The 23,070-nt window shown below is 37.9% G+C and overlaps 1 long non-coding RNA gene across 7 annotated transcripts in view; it reads right to left on the bottom strand.

The window, feature by feature from the left end:
* The window catches only part of LOC101747754, a 106,130-nt gene that overhangs the window by 45,875 nt on the left and 37,185 nt on the right, over positions 1 to 23,070 (bottom strand). For 4 of the 7 annotated variants that reach the window (XR_006932308.1, XR_005842801.1, XR_005842792.1 and 1 more), the window contains 3 exons: positions 19,992 to 20,139; positions 11,842 to 12,015; positions 9,546 to 9,704 (listed from right to left, as the gene is read on the bottom strand). This is a non-coding gene — a long non-coding RNA (uncharacterized LOC101747754). Of the gene's footprint in view, positions 1 to 9,545; positions 9,705 to 9,805; positions 10,048 to 11,841; positions 12,016 to 19,991; positions 20,140 to 23,070 lie in introns of those variants that run through there. The other 3 variants (XR_005842800.1, XR_006932306.1, XR_006932307.1) reach the window with 2 other exon arrangements.

The following is a 23,070-nucleotide window of genomic DNA, read 5'->3' as shown; positions in this document are numbered from 1 at the left end:
ACCTGGATGAGGGCATTGAGTGCACCCTCAGCAAGTTTGCAGGTGACACCGAGTTGTCAGGAGGTGTTGATCTGCCTAAGGCCTTACAGAGGGATCTGGATAGGCTGGATAACTGCGCTGAGGCCAAGGGGATAAAGCTTGGCATGACCAAATACTGTGTCCTACACTTTGGCCACAGCAACTCCAGGCAATGCTACAGGCTTGGGGCAGAGTGGCTGGAAGACTGTGTTGAGGAAGTGTACCTGGGGGTATTGGTCAGTGCTCAACTGAACATGAACCAGCTGTGAGCCCAGGTGGCCAAGAAGACCAATGGTATCCTGGCTTGTATCAGACACGGTGCTGCCAGCAGAAGCAGGGAAGTGATCATCCCTCTGTACTCAGCACTGTGTTCCCTTTTGGGCCCCTCTCTGCAAGAAAGACGTTGAGGCCCTCAAGCACATTCAGAGAAGGGCAACAGAGCTGGTGAGGGGTCTGGAGCACAGGCCTTATAAGGAATGACTGAGGGAGCTGGGTTTATTCAGTCTGGAGAAAAGGAGGTTCAGGGGTGACTTCATCACTCTGTATAACTACTCGAAGGGAGGTTGTGTTGAGGTGAGTGTTGGCAATTTCTCCAGTGTAATTAGCAACAGGACTAGAGAGAAAGGCCTCAAGTTGTGCCAAGGGAGATTCAGGTTGGATGTTAGGAAACAGTTCTACAAGAGAGTGTTCAGGTACTGGAACAGGTTGCCCAGGAAAGCGGTGGAGTCACCATCCCTGGAGGTGTTCAAGAAGCGTTCTGATGCTGTATTAAGAGACGTGGTTTAGTGGGAAATATGAGATTTCTGATGCTTTCAGTTTACACATTTTGTTTAAGTTCTCACGTATCAATGTAACTGAGCAAATTCCAAGCATAATAAGAAAGAAAATTGTATATATTCATTATGCTGCTGATTGATTAAAAGTCATCCAGTATCTATTTAAGTATAAGTATTTGAAAAATAAATAGAAAATAACTATGATATAGAAAAAGATTGCAAAGAAAGCCATTTCTGAATATTTGAAATTAGCTAGTCAATGCAACAAAATTTTGAACTGATTTGATGTTTTTTGCACCATCATCATCTGTGGCATATTTTCTATATGGAGGAGACTTGAAAAGAAAGCACTGTCTTGGAGTTTGATTTCAAGAAAAAAAAATATATATATTTTATAAACATTAAGCCATTTATATATTTTATAGGAAGATAAACATAGCTTCAGATGCATTTAGGGTATTATATTATTCTTTGGTAAAGAAATAATTGTATTATCAACCTCATTTCAAGAGATTGTTCCTTTCTAAGCTATAGTTCTTAAAAAAAAAATAACAGATCTATTCACAAAAATAAAATTCACAAGTCTAAAGCTTTAGCCTCCAAACCTAATACCAGATGATTGTGCACACAAAAGTAGTTGTTCTAAACTCATCTGAACACTCCCAACAAACTACAGAGGAAAAAGTCCAATGGAGTCAACTCTGAAGTTATTCAAGCTCACAAGTCTATTCAAGATCAATGCATTGTTTTGCAATCTGGGAAATGTCAGGAGTTGACCTGTTATATAAACTTCTGACAGACTTCAGTATTACTTTGTTTCTTCAATTAGTCTAGTGAAGTATTGAAACTAATTTTTATGCAAGAATAATTCCCATTCTACAGTCCCAGATGTTTTCCTGGATGTAATTTTAACACTTTGTATTGTATTTGATGCCTCTGATTAAATTTGTAATGCATTTAAAATATCAGTTTGTTCAGTCAAGCGTAAAGAGATGTGAAAATGAAGTGAGTCATGCAATGAGAATTAAATCTACCACTACTTTGTCACCTATGCTTTTAGGGGTGGATTTCATTTACAACTTAAGTGAATCTGTGCTTCTGTCACACATCACCAGCAACGTGAACAGTCTAGAAAACACGCACTGTACACTCATTAAATATAGATTTGAATTGCAGAAATCTTATGGTACATATATATATTCTAAACAAACACATTAAATTCTGTAGTTGGGCCATAATCATTCTTTCCTTTATAAGAAGTACATAAATGCACACAATTAGTACTTTATTTCAACAGTTTTGTAGGAACACCATAATTAAAATTCACAAAGCTCCTTTATAAAGATAATTAAATCAACAGTAGACTAAATAAGGCTTGTCAGAAGCCACTGTTCCCAAAGCATCTTCATACCTACACTCTTAAGTGGACTTTAAAAGAGGAAAAGCCTTTTCTAAATTCAGAGATGAGGAAACAGTGAGTCAGACCTTAACTCTCGGCAAACAAACAGCAACAGAGCAAAGCTGATGATGGTGAAAGAGAGATGAAGTATACAAGCTAAAGGTGTAATTCAGTACCCAAGGAAAACAAGATAGAATGGTATGGACAAGAATAGTAGGTTTCGCCACTGCTGCTCTGTGGTTTGTTACCACTTCTCCTCCTTTTCCACCAACGTTTCTAACTCAATTAAAAGAAGTTCCTGTGCTTCCTTTTGTTTCTTGCCCTGTGTACACAAGAAACATTAAGGACAATGGCAAAACAAAATCTGCCTAAGCTAGAATCTCACTCTGTGATGCCATGACAGTCCAAAACAGGAGATGTACCCAAAATTCAGCTTAGCAATATAAACTTACGTGAGCGTTAGGGGGCATCATGATGTTGTGGCTTTGCAATAAGTGTGCACGTCACTGAAGTTACTCAATTCCTTTATGCTAACATATCAGCAATAGCGGAGAAGCCACCATTTCACCAAAACTCAAACTTAGTCTGCAAAGCTTCAGGTCTCTAATGGAAAAAAATTTAGCACTGCGTGTCCTCACTGGCCACACCGGGACAGCCCTGAGGCTGGTCAGGACTGGGCTTCTCCTGCTATAGTCTGAGGTAGTGAAGTTTGTGGTCAGACCATCTGGCCACTAGAATGACATCAACCACCTCCTTCCCACAGGCAGTCTGGAATCGGGAATTTTGCTCTAGGGTGAGAAGACGGGAGAATGTGAAATGGCAATGAAGAACCAGCAGGTTTAACAACTTAAATGAATACTAACATATAAAAGCTGTCCAAAGTGCCAATACCTCTCAGATTTATTTACACATGCTATCTTCATCACAGGTATTATGATGCTGCTTACAAGGGTAATTAATGAAAGGAACAGTGCTAAATTACTGAAGATGTGAGATATTTTATGTATCTTTCTAGTCTGATGGAACTAAGTTAAATATGTAATCATCACATCTGTGATCCTTTTCGGAACAGCCATTTTGATATTGCCAGGAAGTGATTTCATTGACATCCATTTTGTAGTGATTGCAAAATTCACTGTGTGCGATTGTATTCATTTGAATAGTATACCAAGTAAAAATATTAAACATGTTTTCCAGAGTTACAACACTTGTTTTGAGACGGATGAAAACTAGATTTGAGTTATGTTATCCTGAGATAACGGGCGTCACATAGAAGCAGCACTGGGCAGAGAAGTAAGAATTCCAAAGTAATTATGCTGAAAATATTTTTCTGTTTTCTCTTGTTACTACTGTGATTGTATTTACTTGATCACAGACTTTTCCTCTTCTCAACCCAAAAAACTCTTTGTCTTAATTTCACAAGCATGTGCTTACAAACTCAGAGTCTATTGTCTTGGGCACGAGATTATGTGGATAGTGGTCTTTTCTCTCTCTCTCTCTTTTTTTTTTTTTTTTTTTTTAAGTCTTTATGCAAAAACCTGTTATGAAGAAGTGCTGGGAATACAGCACAAATAGTTGTATTGACTAAAAGTACAGTGGAAATAGAAGACCTCTTTCCCTGGCAGATTTAATCCCAGAACACATACCAATGCTACAAGATTCATGAGTCGTTTTAATAGCTACTATCCCATTCTTTAAAATAAGCATGTTTAAGCAACTATTTTACATACAGTATATATCAATATACTAATTAACTTGCTTCCCCACCTCACCTTTGGAGTCCTAAAAGCAGAGCACCAGAGGGGTCTGTTAACAGCACAGCCCCAACTGCTATGAGATGCATATGCTGCCCCTTCCTTTCTCTTAACCCTATGCTAGTAGATATCACACACAACAATAGAAGGGAAGTCAGGAAAACTTTATCAGCCCTCCAGCTATCTTTTCCATCTGTGTGTTTCTGCATAACTTCTGATCAATTTTTTTCCCCCCCATTGCTACTAGTTTTCAGAATTTGCTGTGATATACGTGATACTTGTTTTGACTGAAGGTCTGAACATCTGAAATCAAGCAGGCCAAGGTTTCACATTGGCTTTTTTTTTTTTTTCCAAGAAGGATCCATTACTCTCAATCATAACTCAGAAATCTCAAAAAGAAGGACACACCAGAATGACTTGGAAACATGGAAGAAATAAAAAGGAAAAAAGTCACTATTTGAACAGAAAGGGAGAAAGCCAGGCTTCAACTTGAGATTTCTTAATACACGGGCAAGTAACATTTCTTTAATTCTTCAGAAGAGACACAGCTGCTCTTAACATGAGCAGACTTTTGCAGAGAAAGATGCTGTTTTCAACTGGATAAGAACCTTTCCTCCAGAACTACTAGAAATTGGAGAAGTGAAGATATGCATACGTAATTATATGTGTAGCACAAAAATAAGTCTAGACTGAATGTTCAAATAGATTATGAAACTTCTAGATAACTTGTGTTTATGAATTCGGATTTAGAAGTGCAAATTCACACGTTTCATTGGGTTACTAATAATTTCTACTTATGCTTATATGAAGTTCAGGAAGCATTAGAAACTGTGATTGCTGTCAGCAAATCTGCAGGGTTTTTTTCTTTGACTATAACATATTTTCATTTTTTATCCAGATGTAATTACTTTAACAGCTTCTGGGATAGAGGAATCATAATGTCCTCATGATCTGTCCTCAAAGGAACCTGAGATACACTGAAACTTGTAAGATGGCAGCAAAAAAGGATAGCATTGATTACAACTTAGGGCAAACGAAATTTGGTTTATTCCATTTCTTTCCAAAACACTTGAAGCAGAAATCCTCACTCAAGGAGAGAGGAATTCTCCCTGTTTCCTCACTGCAGGTGATATTCAAGGAAGGCTGTGGAAGCAGCACCTCAACTACTTTTACTTCCAGACTGAGCCCCATGTTTTAAACTTGGCTCCTACATTGACCACAGAGGCAGTGTGACAGGTCTTCGGCTTTTGCTGGCAGCACTGGATGGCATGGGGCAATCATTCCTCGAAGCCTTGAGCTCTAGCAGCAACTTCAAGGTTTCTTTGCTGGGAAGAGCACAGAGGCCAGCCTCAGGCTACCTTTTCACCACCAGTCTCTGAGGAAGACACTTCTTTCATTTTTGTCTCTTGAAAGTCAGAACTTTTATGTTAAGAAGTTTTTCAAGTGTCCCCATATTTATGCATCCCTTTAGGCAAATCTTTTTCTACTAAGTTTGGAAAAACGCACTCTGGAAAATTAGCAACAGAACCAGCAGAGTCCAGTGGCCTTTGGTTTCCTAGCTAGACGCCAAAAACATTCTGCTGATATAAACAGTAAAGCCTCAGGGTCATGACTCCCTTCCCTGTCCTAAAATAAGTTTTCAGAAGCCAGCCTTATGCATGAATCTTTTGTGATAAAGCAAAGAGTAGTTCAGAAACTTCCTGCTAACAGCTCAACTCAAAACACTGAAACTACCTTGAGGGAAGCTCTCTTCACTTATTAATAATAGATTAAACTGGAGAGCAAGGGAGACACTAAAAGGAACTCTGACTTATGGCTGTGGCTCTTTAAAGGAAACTCAGACTCCTCAAAAAATACTGGCTTCTGCAAAAGAGTGCACCTATTTTCTCCTCAGAACTTTGTGACAACTAAAGAAAATTGAGAACAGGCTTGTCAAAATAAAGCAGGGAAAAGAGTGATCCTTCTTATCTTATATTACTAAGCTAATATTTAACAGATAGTAAAATCACAACCTCAGATGCCTTGGATCTGCTTAGAAGAGAGCTAAGCAATAATTTCTCGAACTTTTCTTGGAGCAGTTAGTTTAACTGCTGATTTTAATTACCTCTGGCCCACAGCAGCTTCTTCCTTGTGTTGAGGGATGTATAAACATAACTTCATGTCTGATTTGAAAGATTCCAGGCCACCTGAAGTTTAAAGAGGCCTTCTGGGGTATGTTGAACTGAATCTCTACCCCTAGATCAATGGCCATTTACACCCACCTTATACTTCCCTAAAGCTCAAGGTCCATTCATTCATTCTTGAAACATAGGTGGCTAGAAGGAGATTAAATTCAAGAGGAGGATCGGGAGTTAATTGTAACAGATATATTTATCAGTGTAAAAGACTGTACAGCTAAACGATGATTTTCAAATATGTAGATGTAAAACATATAAGTTCACATTCTTCTCCTTAAGGATTTAACATTTAACAACACTCAGCAAATTTAGAGAAAACTAATTATACTCTGTTCCTGATAGCACTGGAGATTTTAGCAGGGTTTAATATAAAATGTACCAAGCAGGTGGTTTTTATTAAGATTGCTGATGTCATGTGTTACTTGGAAGTCACACAAAGCATGCAGGGAACATTGTGAAATGAAGTTAACGTGAGGGTCACAAACTCTGTAGCTTCTGTAAGATGAGCTTAAAGCATGCCATGTAAGTTTATTGCTTTCCCTCAGAGACCCTCCTTCACAGTCCAAATCAGTTTTGCTACAAATCCTCCTTCACTCCCAGCCGTTCTCTGTCTTTCACATCACTGTCACTTCTACTGCTTCAGTGAAGATAAGGAATTTCTCCCTATTCTCTTGCGTTGTCCATTCCAAAGCAGCGAGTCCACCCTACCATTGGCACAGCAGGATTCTTCAAGTGTACCTTACAGAACCTCCTCTAGCTGCAGACCTCTGACATGCTACACACATTACAGCCTCCTTACTGGCTTTGAACTTGTCCCAGCATTACTTCCTTCCTGGAAGCTGAACATCCAAATTACTCTGGTTCAAAAGGGCTAGAAGCTACCTTTTGCCCTGCCCATTTTTATCCTATAACACCAACCTCTTCTCTTGGGTCTGCACATTCCTATCCACTCTTTCTTTCACTGCTGGCATTTGAGCTGTTGGTCCTCATTTTTAGGAAGGACATTCTAACTCTCACCAGACTATCTAGCTGCACACTTCGTGACATCCCCCATTTTCTCCTCCATCTCTCACCATTGACACTTTCCTAAGAGGCAGTTATTCAGAATAATAACATTTTAAACTACTACAAGCAGCAGCATTTCTGCACTGGGGCCATTAACCAAGTCTTTGATTTAATGAGACCGAAATTGTGTCTGTACTTGAGAGAGAGCAGAAGCTCCATGTGTCTCCCATTTTCTATTACTGCTTTTCTGTAAAATCAACAAGGTTCTGGCTATTGAAGCCTGAAAATTTCCCTTAAAATTTTGAAAGCAATCAAGTTTGATATTTGGAAGTTACTGTTTTACAGACATACAGAGAAATACCACTGAGATGAGGCTGTGGCCTCTTGAGCTAAGCCAAAAACCAGAATAGATGGCCTCCTGAAATAATTCCACTCCAGTTGAAAAGTAAAATAGGACCCCGCTCAGTTCCAAAACTCAAACAGTGAGATTTCTGAAAGTGCAGTTAAATAAGACTTTAAGAAAATGTCGACCTCCATTTCATGATCAAAGCTGACAGTTAAACCCCATTGACATAAGGGTTTTCAGCATGCAACTGATTTCCTGGATCCAGTTGTAGGTCTTCATATTTAATAGGCTTTATATGTACAGTTCTGTGTAAGTCAGATTCAGATCCAGTCATCTACAAAGCCTGGGCATAAGAGTTGCATTTAGGGCTCTTTACCATGTCATTTCCTAGGTGGAGACCAATGGAAAACTTTAAATCAAAAACAGTTCTTGAATCAGAAGTTCAAGGCTTTCCATCTTAGATCATATCTGCTTGCTCATTTTAATTAACAGCAAAAAGTTTATTACTATTTTTTATATCACAGAAAAGGAAATTCTGGCATCATTTAGAATTGTGTCTTTGAAGTGGAAAATAGAAATAATTTAAGAAAAAGCAAAAAACAAACAAACAACAACAACAACAAAAAGAAAAACCCCAAACACCCAAGCTGGAGCCGTGCCCTTCAAAGACTCTGCTCCACTCAGACTTTTCCAGTCAGCACTTTGTAATGTGAAGACCTTATGTGGAAAGTGACAGTACTGTCCTTTGAAAAGCAAAGACAACCCATGGGATCCTGCAAACTGTACTACTAAGCTCACAGACACCTATTCATACACTTTCTGATGGATATATTTACTATGCTCAGTAATATAGAAGAAATAGTTGCAAAGCTGAGTGTTAAGCAAAGTTTAGTTTTAAAGCTGTGCTCCAAAAGGCACTTGAAAGCATAGTATCACTGGTGCACTTTCATTCACTATTACCAATTTCTGCTCACCAGGTTCAAGAGAACAGAAACACACATTTATTCTGAGATATGGGTGCGTTTTATATTCCCTTAAGCCCTCAGCAACAAATACCCCTCTCAAATATTGCTGACAAATTCTTGAGTGAAAAAACACACGAGAAGAATTTTTCCAAGGTTCACAGATGCTCATAGGCTGCCTTACATCAAAGAAATTCCAGCTTTAGCATTTCTATCCTAAACTGGTATGCAGAAGGTTAGGCAACTATCAAATTATGTGGGAGCTTTCAGAATAAAATCAACATCTCAGAGACAACCAAAAATCTGAGTTCACAAACGTAATGACATAAAGATCAAGAAAGACTTCAGCTAATAACCATCTATCTGCTTCCAAATACATTTAAGATATCATCCTAAGCAAAAAAAAAAAAAAGAAAAAAAAAAAAGCCAAAAAACAAGAAGCCTGGAATAGCTAGATTCTCAGAGAGAGATATGATTTAGGAGTGGGGATCTGGCAGCCAAAAGTAAAGACCTCATATCAACTACAGCCAAATTCAAACAAAAGAAAGATGTTCTGGCCACTGTTCAATCACTGTCACACAAAGAGAGCTGCAAAAGTTGAATTCCCAAGCTACAGAACTCCCAAGCATGTCCGAAAGTGCTCCTGATCAGAGAGGCAAAAATTGAATTTTGCTCTAATTTTCAGCCTTCCAAGAGTAGGCACATGTTCCCTAAGAGACTAGGATGTAACCATCTGTGAGAAAGAAAGTTAGATATCTTTCGCGTATGATTGAATTCATTAACTGCTTAATCTTCATTAGCATTCTGACCAGCTTTTTGGACATCCCAGCATGTAAATGCAAGGGAAGACAAAGCGAACCTTCTTCAAAGAGCTTGATTATAGCGCACATCTTGATTTAAAAAGTAAGAATAATAATAAAAAACCCTTCTTGAAATAGAATAGAATATAGACATGAAAGATGTACACATAAAAATGCTTTAAGCTGGCTACTTTCTTCCAGTCCCAAAAGAGAAATCATTGCACTATTGCGGTTAAAAGGTAACACAAAGGATAGCTCTACTAATACCATCAGGATTTTAAGAAGATATATTAAAAGATCAAACTTACCATCTGTGTGGCACCTGGACTGCTATCCAGACGATCTGAGCTTAGAAGTCCCAGTAACTCAACTGAAACTTGCTCATGAGCTTAAACAGTAAGGAAATACCTGACTTCAACGTCAGTCTCCCACAACCATTTGATGAGCAGCAGCTCTACCTGTGTTTCCTGGGGAGGAGAGGGAAAAAAGAAAGAAAAAAGAAAAAAAAAAAGTTGTTTCCCAAGAGAAGAAGGAGGAAACAGCCATTGATCAATATAACAAATTTCACCTTTCTGTTGATATCAGACAGTGAGCACCTGTGGACCCAGAGCTTCAAGCTCTTGCTTGAATCAGATGATAGTTTAGCTGCAGCTATCTTAGTGAATCATGTCCTAAGCACTGCTGACTGGTCAAAATTAACTTAAAAAAATATCTAAATGACTTCTGGCATCTTTCTGAAAAGAATAAGGCATTAAAGAATTGTAAGTAAAGAAGTGAAAGAGAAGGCAAAATCACTTTGCCCCAGAAAACGCATCAAATAATAGGTGTCTCATTTTTCTCTCTTCTAATTGATGTAATTCCTTTCCATATGACACTTCTCAGCCCAAACAGCTGGAATAATCAGCTGGCCTGATTTCTTCATCTGTTACAATTAAGTGCTGAAGTTACATCAGCATAAAAAAATTAGCTGCTCCTTAGACTTGCGAAAGAAATGCCAATGTTTATAACTACTTCATATATTTCATTATAATTTCTTGTTGTCTGAAATTTCTTGCCTTATAATACATCTATTTAAAGATGTTTAGCTTTCAAGCAGAACAGGTTCCTTAGTGGTCTATGTGTATTATTTTTTGTTTGCATGTTTTATCTCTCATATATTTATATTTTGATAAACACTGCATAGAGATTATAAATTACTCTGATGATGCAGCTTGCAACTGGTCTTTAGCCACATGCTCTGCTGAAAACTGTAAGACAGTTGCTGGAAATGAGTTACTGTCTTCAGCAGGTTTCTATTTGGGTTTCACAAATATAACTAAGATGTTCCCTACAACACAGGCATATTCATTCCTGTTTACCTCATGTCTCAAGATCTTAGTTAATATTAACCCTTTTTTGGCTTCTTCTAGTTAGAATTAGGATTATAATTATGTAAGTTTTACTGCAGTATCTTTAGTATTGTAAGGGATAGGGAGACATCCATTTGTAAGCAAAAGACACATAGGGATTTGGGGATTATTTCAGAAAGTATTTATTTTTGCCAGTCTGCGTTTGAATATATTGCAAATGCTGGTCATATAATTAATAAAGTTGTATCATACATAATGTGAATGTGTGGGGTTCTTTAAAATTAGATTCTACCTAAGCACATTTTACATAAACACATTTTTATCAAGAGCATGCTAATGGGCTGTTCTAAATTTTCCTAAAAAAGCCTTCAAAAATCCATAGTTCTTAATAAATGCTTTATAAAACGCATCTTTCCTTAAGCAGAAAAAATTCAGTTTGTTTGTAATATGATTTCTATTTCTCAAAATTTTGCCATGACTATACAAATAATAAAGATTATTAAGACTAGCAGAGTCTCTACTTCTCTTAGAAATGAAGTTCTATATTTCTGCTAATAGTCTTGGGATGTGCTCTCAAAAAAACCAACCAAACAAAAACAGCACAGCAAGATCCTCTCTCAAACTGAGCTGAAGCATAAAGAAGTCACTTTTAATATTCCTCATTACTTCTGGGAGCACCAGTTTGTGTCCTTTGCCTTAGGAATTCTGCTTTATGTTTTCCAAAGCTGGTTGAAAACAAAAATTGTATTTTCTAGGTCTTATATGTGGCTCATTATTCATTGCAGTCCTGTAACACTGAACAATTGGCTAGTTCTCAATTGGCTAGTTCCGGTGACATTAGGATGGTGGTATCTTGAGCCTGTACCAACAATCCCAGCTGAAATCAGCAGCTCTTCCTTATTCTTAACTGTTCTACTATGTAAATGTCTATGTTTGATTTGGATTTCTTAATATGCACAAGGCTCATAAAAGTGATAGGGAATATCAGAATTATTGTGTTGCTATTTCATGGCACTCTTGCCACCTCATTTTCGATTTGTTTAAGCTGCCTAGCTAAATATAATATTTTTTGTGTAGATGATAATACCAATGGGCTATGCAGAGAATCAGCATGGTTGGTGGATGTACCAGACTCGTTGTAGTATTCTACTTCTTTTTCCTCCATTAAACTACCTCAAAAAACAAACAAACAAACAAAAAACAAACAACAAACAAAAAAAACCCACCAGACTTTTTATAAAGTCACACCACTTACAGAGCTTGTTGTTGTGCTTCAAAAAGCCCGATGTCCTTAATGTAGTCCTGCATGGCATGTTGGTGTCATTTCACTTTCTTCTATGTCTGAACTTCAAACTCTGCTCTTTCCCGTATTTAGTCCCACTATCTTGATTTTCACATCACTATTTTCTTCACAGTATACCTAATAACTCTATAAAATGGATTCCAAATTAAGTAATCAAGCCTTATTGCATAAAACAAACAAAAGAATAGAAAAATCCATCCTAATGAGCAGCCCTTGCCTCCAATTTTCTTTGGAGTCTTTCAGTTTTGTTTGGAAAGATCAGCTCCAGAAAAAAAAAAAACCTCAACTCATTTCAATCTAGTCCTTATCCCAAAGATCTTTTAATATGATTTATACCACTCATCTCTTTCTAAGAGTTACACCACTAATCTTTTTCTATTCCTTTGAGGCAAGACTACAATTCAAAGTTCTTTTTAAGACCAAATACTGGGAAACAGGAGACCCTACAGTTGTCTTCAACAGCGTGTCCTGTTTCATTCCCCAAAGGGCTTGTACACTTGGATACACGTTTAAAAAGGAACTGTTTAGAGTGTTACAAACATCATCAAACAAACAACTCACAGAGATACCTCTTTTAAATATTAGGCTCTTGGTAATATCTTTACCTCTCAAAGGGTATGATTTTGATAGTGTATTACCCTGTTGTTGTAGTTTGCTGGAGGAAAATATAAGTAAAAAATAAAAATAAGAATAACCTTACGAAGTTACTGGGCTACAAAACTAGTCAGACCAGGGAGTCCTGTCACCATCTAATAGATTTGGCACATGTATATGGATGGGCTATTATTGACCAAGTTTTGGAAATCAAAGCAAAGCAAACATTCACACTGCCTGGACATCATATCTATTCACTGCTGGCATCACTGCCACTGGGCACATCACTGTGTGACACAGTCCTGAGAGTTGACATTTTGAGAGGAGGATCAGTAAAGTCCCATTAAATTAGGTTTTCATGTTAAAGCCTTCTAAGCAGGAAAAATGAAAATCATTAGCATTTGATTTTTTTCTTGTAGCATTCTGAAAGGCAGGGTTTTCTTCCCAGTATGTTCAGGCTCTACAAACAGGAAACAAAATGGTATTCTCATGTCCTGAAACAAACAGACCTTTCAGCACAAGAGGAAGAGAGATTTTTCTAAGCAGGACTTCTTACAGGTCTGAACATTTAGTTCATGGTGGTTAATACTGTCCTTGTATACCTTGTATCCCTTGTTCAATATCCTTGCTTCTGTTAAAACAGTAAAGATGCCATTGTATTTTTCTTGATTTAATATTTTCTGGAATGAAATTTTAATGTTCTGAGTACCAGTGTAGTCCAATATCTGCTAATATAATCCTCATTGGATATTTCTTTTCAGTATATCTTCTTGTATATAATTACACATATTTGAATACCCATCCAGAGATCTCTGTAATACATTTTGATTTAGGAGCTCGGTTCCGAACCTGAATTCTATTTTTGAGGTTTTGGACCCCGCAGATCTTTCATATTTCAGATTAGTACCAAATTTGCAGAGTTTGGGTTTGCTTGTTTGTTCTGACAACAGACGGCATAAGAAAGAATGTCAGCTGAAGCTGTCAGGAAAGTACAGCAGTTTCCAAGTGTGTCCTGTGGAGCAGCTCAGCCTGCTCATGGTCTCCGCAGGCCTGCGACTGAGCTGCGGCTGGTGCTGTGCATACAAACGTTTGACTTCCCCAAGGTAGTAATTATCCATGTTAACCAGCTATAGGTCTTAACTCTGCATGGTGTTTCAGGCATATTATATCAGTCTGTTACAATTTAATTTTAACAGATGCCATGTAGCTTTATGGCATTGGTAGTCCAAAGCACGTAAGAGAACAACAAAGTGGCTGAGGATTAAACTTTAACAGGCAGGAACTGAACTGCAGTGCCCTGTGTTTAATCACTTTGGTAACAAGTCCTGTGTAAAAAGCCCACAGGCAGAATCGTTTTGACTCCATGAGATTTGAAATGAGAATGTAAAGCCAGAGAGAACTTACAATGAAAATGCTGTTCAAAAAAAAAAAAAAAAAAAAAAAAAAAGAGCAGACTTATAAGAATCCTTACCTTCCACCCCCCAAAAAGATGTGTTTTTCTTTGAAACATTATTATCTCAAAATAGTACTAATTTAACAAATTAATAATTCAACAAACTGTAGTCAAATCTCTCACTGGAAATACTACTAGAAACAGTCTATCACAAAGCTCACAAAGTCTGATATCTTCTGATATTTTTCTGGCTTCTTTTGCTCTGTAGGCAATCCCCTCCTTTTCTTGAGCGTGAACTGGTTATTCCCTCCTATTTTTTTTTGTTTTGCTTTGTTTTGTTTCCCAGTAAGCTAAGTAGATAGCAGATAAAGTCATATATCATTATTCTACACTTTGCATTATGCTATGAGGCACTGCCACAGAGCAGAGCTGGAACCCTTCCATTTGCAGAAAATTACTCACCTGCTAAACAAATGAGAACATCCATCTGTTCTATATCATTCTTCTGTTGCTATTTACCAGCATCTTGAGATGGTAACAAAATGCTTTGACCTCATATTTATTTGGTTCAATCACCATGAAAAAAAAAGAATACATGGAGAGCTGTATTGTCCTAAACAAAAATCTGAAATCTAGAGATCTCAAATGATGGTGTAGCTAAAACGTGTGTCTGAGAATTGCAAGTCCTGGCACATACCTGGCTGTAACCACTACAACCATTAGAGAAAACCTTCGTTAAAGCTGGATTATTGTGCTGGCAGGTTTTTGTTTGTTTGTTTGTTTGTTACCTTTAAACCATAATAAATACAGGAAACATTTGTTTAAAGAATTCTCTGATGTAAGGATATAAGCACCTTGGTTTTAAAATTCAGGTTTGTAAAAGGACATTTGTTTAAGATCAAAACAACAGAAAGACATAGTTACACAGAAATGGAAAGACCTTTTTCATTAATACATTGAGTGAAAACCATGCCTTATAGGCATCACATGGTAGGAAAGACACACAAATCCTAGAATACAGAAGGTTAAATCACCACATACTGATAGCTTGCACAAAAGGCTGTCTTCCTTGACTTGAATGAGGGAAAGAGACATAAGCAAAATGCAGCAAAATCTTCTGTGAAACAAACATCTTAGAGCCTTCTGAGAAACATTGCGCTTCCTTGGAAGGCAACTATGCAGGGATTCATTTTTAAATTAATTATAAAACCAGAAGGCTAACCTAAAGGTAGCAGTATTCTGTACTCCACTGGGGATTATTGCTGCCTCTAAGTCAGTGCTGACCATATCCAGCAGCAAATGGCCTCTGTATGAAACCACAGTGTATTTCTAAACCCCAAGCAAATTTCTTAGTAGTAACTTTTTCACACTATTGGGAATAGTTACTCTAATTCCCCATCCTGGAAAATAAATGGTTGCAAGTTATATTCCCGGAGTCTGGGAATCATGTCTGTCAAATGAAATGAAATCAGGGACCGTGAGAATGAATAACACACCAATTTAGTCATTTGGATTTGAAATACACATAAAATGTTATTGACTGCTGACTGCTGATAATCAGATGAAACTAAGATTAAGTACCTTCAGCGCACACAAGTTTGACTGCTTGTTTCATTCCTTAACATTCTTCCTCATCATTGAGCTCAAGTGAACATTGAAGCTCTTTGATACTACTGGACTAACATTATAAACTGGAACTATCTGACAAGAAACGTTTACTAAGATAATGTATCTTTAATTAGGGAGGAGATAAAAGTACTGCTGACTCTGTCAGAAAGTTTTGCTTACACGGGAAGCTTGATTCATTTGTCTTCAGCCTCATGTGGTCATTCACAGCATTGTAACAAAGATGGGGACCATATAACTTTGTTTTGTAACTCTAAACTTTTAGAACTGCCACCTCCACTCTGCATTAATGAATAGGTCTGTGTCATGTTGCACACTATAGATACATGGAATAAGATGCTGCTGGCTGAAAGTATACAGATTAAGGAAGAGTTGCATCTTGTTAGCTTACGCTATGCTGAATTTTGCAGGCAACATTCCATATGCTTCAATGGCCCTCTGAGTTGGGCTTCAGGTCATCTCCAGGGAATGTGCCCTAGCAAGGGGTTGAACTCGATGATGTCCAGAGGTCCCTTCCAACCCAAATGATACTGTGATTTTGTGATTCTTCCTTCACCAAAAGGAATAGAGGGAGGAAACCAGAAGAACATAAAGAGGAAAGGAAGAACCATATAGAACTGACAGTGCTGAGCTGCCCTGTACTGCCACAGCAGTTCTCTAGCCTTTAGAGTGCTGAAAGCTGAGTTCCCACAGTCTGCAACATGGCTCACAGACAGCAGGCTCTCCTTTCAGTTGAATGGATGATCAAACTTGAGTTCATGGATTTCCATTGCAAATTTGCTCTCAACTCTGAGAAGAGAGCTGCATGCCAGAAGAAGAGGTCAGGCCAAGAGAGTGACCAGTACTAAAATATGGCTCTTTTCTATCAGTAAATGTGGATTTCATATGTTTTGAAAGATGTTCTCCCTCAAAAACACAATGATCTATGAAAAGTCAGGATGATTTTCAGCCTAACATCTTTACAGTAAGTCAAAATCTAAAACTCATTTTAATAAAAATAGTTGATAACATATTTCTTCAGCTTATACCAAAGTGTACAAGTTTTCCTAAAAGTGAAGTGGTTTGTTGGTTTTGGCTGCACTGTTTGACCATTATATAAAGGCAGAAGAGCAATAATTTAAAATTTTAAATAAGCCAAATTAGTGTAGCTGGGAACAATTTGGAACAGGTGCCTACATACACAGTAATAAGATAATTTTGGGTACATGGGAGAAACAAAGACATTAAATGGAATAATGTCTTATCAGTCTAAGTATTGTATGACTGGAGAGACAGGACATAGTATGTGTTGCAGGAAGCACATAAAGGAAAACTCTATACCTTATCTTAAAAATAATTCTAAAAATATATATATAAAAAAAAACATCCTATATTTTGTATCATTTGAATGCACACACCGAAACAAATAGTTATAAACAACTTTCTGGAAAGCATCAAATAGTTTTTGCATGGGAAAAATTTCGGTTGGGCAAAATACAGCACCACTGGGTTTTTAACCTCGCTCCACAAGTAATAAAAGCCAAACTATTTCATGATTTACAACAAAAAATCACCTCTCTCCTTTGGACAAAATGCAAGCTACTGCTTGCTTCTAACCTCACCTGCCATGGGGAGACAAAGACTATCAGCTTGTAAGCCAGCCACATCACGTTAGGTACAAATAAAGGAGTTTGAAGCATTGAAATAGTGTCTCATTCACTTGCTGGCCTGGAACCTGTGTGTGGCAGCTACTCAACAAGCACTCAGACTTTCATCAGGATGTGTATTACATGCAGAATTGACATTAAATAACATTGAGAGTGCAAAGTCAAACTCTGAAGAGTTGGAAACACAATAGAATTGCGATTGCCCTGGAGCATGTCCTGATGTAATTCTAAAAGCATTCTCATAGAGGAAGTACCATTTAAAGAAAAACAAACAGAACAATACCAAAAAAAAGTCAATTTTTTCAGTATTATATTGTGTTTGGTATCTGAAGCATGTGAAGGAAAAACGTAGTTTTCTGTGTGGAAGCACTACAAATTAGCACTGATAAAGAATATAATTTGGTGTGTGTGCAGGACTTTGTACTTTAAAATATCTATCGCTTCAACAAATTAGCATGGTTTTAAGTGGTTTTCTGTTATACAAGTAGACAGCATTTTCAAGATCATTTTAAATTAAGAAACTAGCAAAAAACAAATTACAGTTATATCCATCTTGTGTTTACCCATAACATAGATACTGGATGCAAACAGCAGTCTAACATGTCTCATGTTATACACTTTTTGAACTCTATGGCCTTGTTCCTTGCTAGTAGGAAAGAATTAGAAGAATCCCTTTTGAAAACTACTTGTTTAAACTAAGTAAGAAACACTTCCTTTTTTGAATATTCATTGATGCAATATAATTTGGGAAGATAATTTCCATTTGGTGTTAAAGAGCTGTTCCAATAGGTTTTATTTTGTTTTTCTTTCCCAATATCTTCATATGCAGTGTTTTATTTCATAGCCAATATTCAGAAAACAGCTCTTCAGTTGAGAGAGAAAGAGAGGCAGAAAGTTCCAAATGAATGGCTAAACTATGGAATACACTATACAAAACCCATATCAATTACAATCTGTGGTGTGATAGTTCTGTACAAATGTTACAATGAAAAGTGCTTCTGAGGTTCAATTCACTTCATCCTTAAACAAGTGTCTAAAAATCAATCAAATGAGCCAACCTCAATACTAAGTACTTTCCTCTCTCCTCTGTTTACTATCAAAAGACTGAATACTAGCTCAAAAGTGAATATTTCCCGTAACCCGTTCCTAAGGTACAGCAGCCACAGGACTTTTATGATATTAGTTCTACAAAAACTTTTTAGGTTTCAATAAGAATTCACTGGATTGACCTTTAACGTTTGAAAATGATTCTGCCACAGATTTATCCACCTTTTTTAGTGAAAACAAATGCTCTGTCTCTGTGTCAGTATCCTCTGGAAGTGGTTTAGCTTCCTTCCTCAGGCTCAGTTAGGTACATTCTTTCAGGAACAAACCAGAACCATAGATTTAGGATCCAGGTTTTGTCAGAGTTTGTGGACGCTCAGACTAGGGAATTTTTTAGCCTGTAGTCTTTCACAAGATCCCCATTCAGAAACCATGGTCCAGCTGCTGTACCTCTGTTCTGGAACTCCAGGTGTTGCTGCAAATTTTCTCATCATTCTGTGCCAGTGGAAAACTCATTACATTCAAGCTTGTTCATGCTGTAGGATGAAGTCCAATGCCTGCCTATAGTACCCTTCTCAGGGCTTGGGGTACTGACTATTTCTGATCATCTTTCTACCAAACATTCCCTGGGCAGTTCTGGAGAGACTTGTCCAGGTCTACATGTCCTTGAGCTACCAGTACAACCATCCTCTGTTAAATGATAGCCAGAAAACTAGTATCTTCATCAATCCTTTCTATCAGCATCTTTTAAAAAGGTGGAAATCCTAGAAAGATCTACGTGGTATTTGGCCACACATTTGAGGACAGGTTTTCCACATGGCGTACAGTACCAAAGACAGAACCAAGCACAGGCATACTCAACACAGTGGAAAGACAGGCTTGTCATCCCACTCTTCTTCAAGCAGTAATAATGTCCATCTCCTGTGATCCACTCTTGAAATTATCAAGAGCTAGTGATGTTCAACCCAGCACCTGTAGAGTACTACAGAATTATTCTGACATTTCAAAGCCAGCTCAAATGTACAGAAGCAACAACCCAGAGTCCCAAGATACCTCTCAGGGTTTTTTTTCTTTAATAGTTTGAGCTCCATTAGCATTGTTAAATTTTGGTCTACTTTACATAATTAATGCACTCTCCAGAGAGTAAAATTCAAAGTCCAGTAACGTAATAAACCCACAGTGTGCTTACAGAAATTCCATTTGGATTCTATCAAAGCACTTTACACTGAGAGAATATTGTTCTTATTCAGCAGCTGAAAAAACGAAAAGAGAGAAAAAATAAGCCATTCGCAAAGTGCCACAGCAAATAGAGACTATAATAGATCTTATATCTACTGAAATGTGTCTCTTAGTCGAATGTTGAATGCATATTCAGATTCTCATTCCAGTGCTGAAAAAAAAAAGGCAGGCCTATCTCATCAGTACCAGGCCTGGTTCTGCTGTCATGCCACAAAATGCTGGATAAAAAACAAACATTTGGATAGTTCCCTGTGAATCAATTCAGAAGAGCCTCAGTTCAGACTCTAGGAGCATAAATTTGGTTGCTCACAAAACAAAGGCTAGTCCTCCTGTCCCTACTGGATTTTCTACCAAGTAAGCTAAGGTACAAGCAGTAAGGATGTAATCCTGTGATTAACAGCCCTACAGCCCTGAGAGTTTTGATTACTGGTTTTACTGGATGAAAGAAAAAAAAAAAAAAAAAAAAAAGAGCTATCAAGCCATTTGATTTGACAGGTGGAACAGTTTTCCAAAGTCACCAGAACTCTTGCATGGAACATAAGAACCATTAGAAACCTTACCCTGAGCATCTTAAATGGGACCATGAGTCATGTAAAAGGACTGTGCTTAAACAGAGCCTTGATGTGTTTGTGCCTGAACTCCTCCAGCAGTGGAAGGTACATAGAAGAGAAGGTTCCCTTCTGCCTCTCCACAGGCAACCAAGAAGTTCTTAAAAAAAAGAAAAAAAAAAGAAAAAGTCATATTTTACACGGATGAAAGCTCTTATAGGCAACTTCTAAACACAGGGTTACTAGGTAAGGGTAAAAGCCATGAGCTAATGGCTGTTTTCTAGCAGGCAGAGCTCTTCTTCCAGATTTGATTTTAGTTTTTCTGTGTCCTTAATTTTCAACAAACACAGTCCATTTCACTGTGATTTTCAGGAAGCTCTCTTCCAACACCTGCAAGTCTTGGACATCATGTAGTGTCTCTACATAATCCTTGGGTTCCTTTTCCCTTCTGGTACCTCCCTGATCTGCCCCATGCAGCTATGTCTGGAAGCAAGCTCAGTAGCTCCATGGCACAGAAACCCACCAAGGGAAAAGAGCCTTCTGCAGTGGATTAGAGTCATCTTAAAGGAACACATCAGCACTGTGAATAAGAGTAGAAACAAAGGACACATCAACCACAAGAAATTACCTCATAGATATGGGATGTCACACATGGGTGTAAGCACTCAATATCTTGAGGTCAGATACCACCAAATGATGAAGATGTCCCTTTCGGGCTTAGTGGGAATGGGATGGTACTTAATATATCTAAGGGGATAGCAGCACACTTTAGGATTAAACCTAAAGCCCAGAACTTCTCCTTATTTATGTTTACTAAGGCAGCAGCGTGGGAAAAGCAGCTAGCTCTATCCCTCTGAGTTCCAAACATTTAGTGGATAGGGAAAAAAAATTATTGTGTCTGTATTCCATTCTTAATGCACTGCACTTTCTTACAGGCTGGGTTCACCAAACATTTTCTTCCTGAAGGAGTGGCAAAACAAACAAACAAACAAACAAACAAACAAACAAACAAAAAACCCTCCAAAAAATAGCTCAGCAAAAAACAAGTTGAATCAGGCTGGTCTTGTTTGGTTTTGTGTTAAAACTCTGAATTTTTATATATAAAAAGCAATGGAACTACCAAACAGACCATGCTCACTTTGCAACAGCTTATATTGAGGCTGTACAATGTTTTTCCATATTCACACTCTATGTGTGCATATGAACTATATGAGTTCACTCAGGATCAGAATGAAAAAGATTTCAAAATCACAAAAATTTACAGGATACAGATCAGCACAGGAAGGAAGGGGAACACAGAAGAGTATTAGCTGAGATGTTAGGTGAAAAAAAGCAATGCAAGGCTGTATCAAATTAAAAGAGACTTATTTTGAGCAGAAGCATCTTGTTGTAATCGTGGGAAGAGAACTTTCCCTTGGGAACAGTGATGTTTCCTTCTTCCACTGCAGTAATAGGGTTGTTTTGGGTTAAATATCCGGCAAACAGTTATCATAAAAGATAAACAGAAAGATCTTCTCAGGAAAAACACTGGAGATATCCAGGTGAGAAACTGAGATTTCATAAGCAGGGGCAGGAAGGCTAGAATGAGGCATCTAGATCCATAGTAAAATATCTGAGTAAGTACCAGGATTTTCAGAGGTGCTGAACACCTGTGCCTCTCTGCTGTTCATTAACTTAACTGGATTTAAAACTCCCTCTCCTACAAGTTGATTGCTCTTGCCAGTGTGAGACATTTATACATTTGCTCCACCATTTGCACCTGCTGGAGTCCAGCCACTGTACCGAAGAGTGGTAGCAATATTAATGCAATCCTGGGGACCAGCTAATGTGTATTCTGGCCTACACAGAAACACACCAGCTTAACTAAATGATCCCTGAGCCTTCTTGTACCTGGATAGCTCAGCCTTGCCATGATCACCAGGTCTGACTGGCCTCTTTTTGTCCTCACAGAGCTCTTTTCCCCACTGCTGCACTCAACAAGACTGGTGCTCCCTAGAGAAGGGCTCAAAACACAGTAAGTGACAGTATTATATGATACTGTAAAGTATTATAGTAAGTAAAGACTTGTAAGAAGTCATCATTCACAGAAACCTCTTAATCTTATCCAGTGCCGGACTGGATCACTCTTAAAAGTTGCAGTTAGTGCAGGTGACTACAGTTGTCCCAGGAACCCAGGACAGACACTTCTCTCTCTTCCTTCAGAGACTGCGTTGAGCTGTGCCTTGAGGTTGCCAGGGAAGCTGTCCACCACCATCACAGTTTAATCAGATTTTGAGAGCTCCTATGGATAGACAATGGGGTCTCTTTTATCTTCCTTCCTTTCCCTTTTAAAGGAAGCAAGGAATCAGCAGATGCTTGCTTTGTCTACTGGGGGATCATCACAAGAGGCTGAAAAGGGTCAGCACACATGGAAGTGCTGACCTGACTCTGTGTTTTGCTTAGCAGGAGATACACAAGGGGCTGAACTTGAACAAGTATTCTAAAATTCAGTATTGCTCAACACCAGCAACAGGTCTATAGATTAATATTTTTACTAACCACAAAACTTCATTCCTGGTAGCAAAAGTATGTAATACCCTCTATAAAGCGTGACACTTTTACATTATGTAAAATTCCACTATTTACAGGGTTCCTATGCAGCATGGGGTTGTATAAACGATTCCTTGTTTTCCTAAGAATATTATTACACTATGTACACAGCACAGCAGGGCTGAAGCCAGTTCAAAACTACTGTGTATGCGTTTTTTTTTCTTCCCAACTTAAAAATCTATATAAACTGTACTTCTGTATACTGGAAGAAAAAAAGCTTGCAAATGCTGATCTGTCTTTCTTAGAAGAATAATTAACTACCTACTTTTTCCATGATAAAACAATTTGTTGTCTATTGTTTCTTTGCTTGCTTTGGAATTTGTTCCCCTGAAGTCATCTAAGGCATAATATTTGTTCAGGTTAGTTGTGGAGAAAGGGAGTCCAAGCTGCTAACCAAAATAAAAAGCAAAGGGTTTGTCTGGTTTGCAGTTTGAAATGAGCACAGTATTTACTTTCTGATATTTCCAGAGGTCTTTTTTGTGAAGAAGAAGGGGTGAAAAAA

This window comes from Gallus gallus, chromosome 1 (assembly GCF_016699485.2).
Source record: "Gallus gallus isolate bGalGal1 chromosome 1, bGalGal1.mat.broiler.GRCg7b, whole genome shotgun sequence".
NCBI lineage: Eukaryota > Metazoa > Chordata > Aves > Galliformes > Phasianidae > Gallus > Gallus gallus.
Note: the sequence above shows the minus strand (reverse complement) of the source record. Positions and strands in the feature narration are given on the sequence as shown.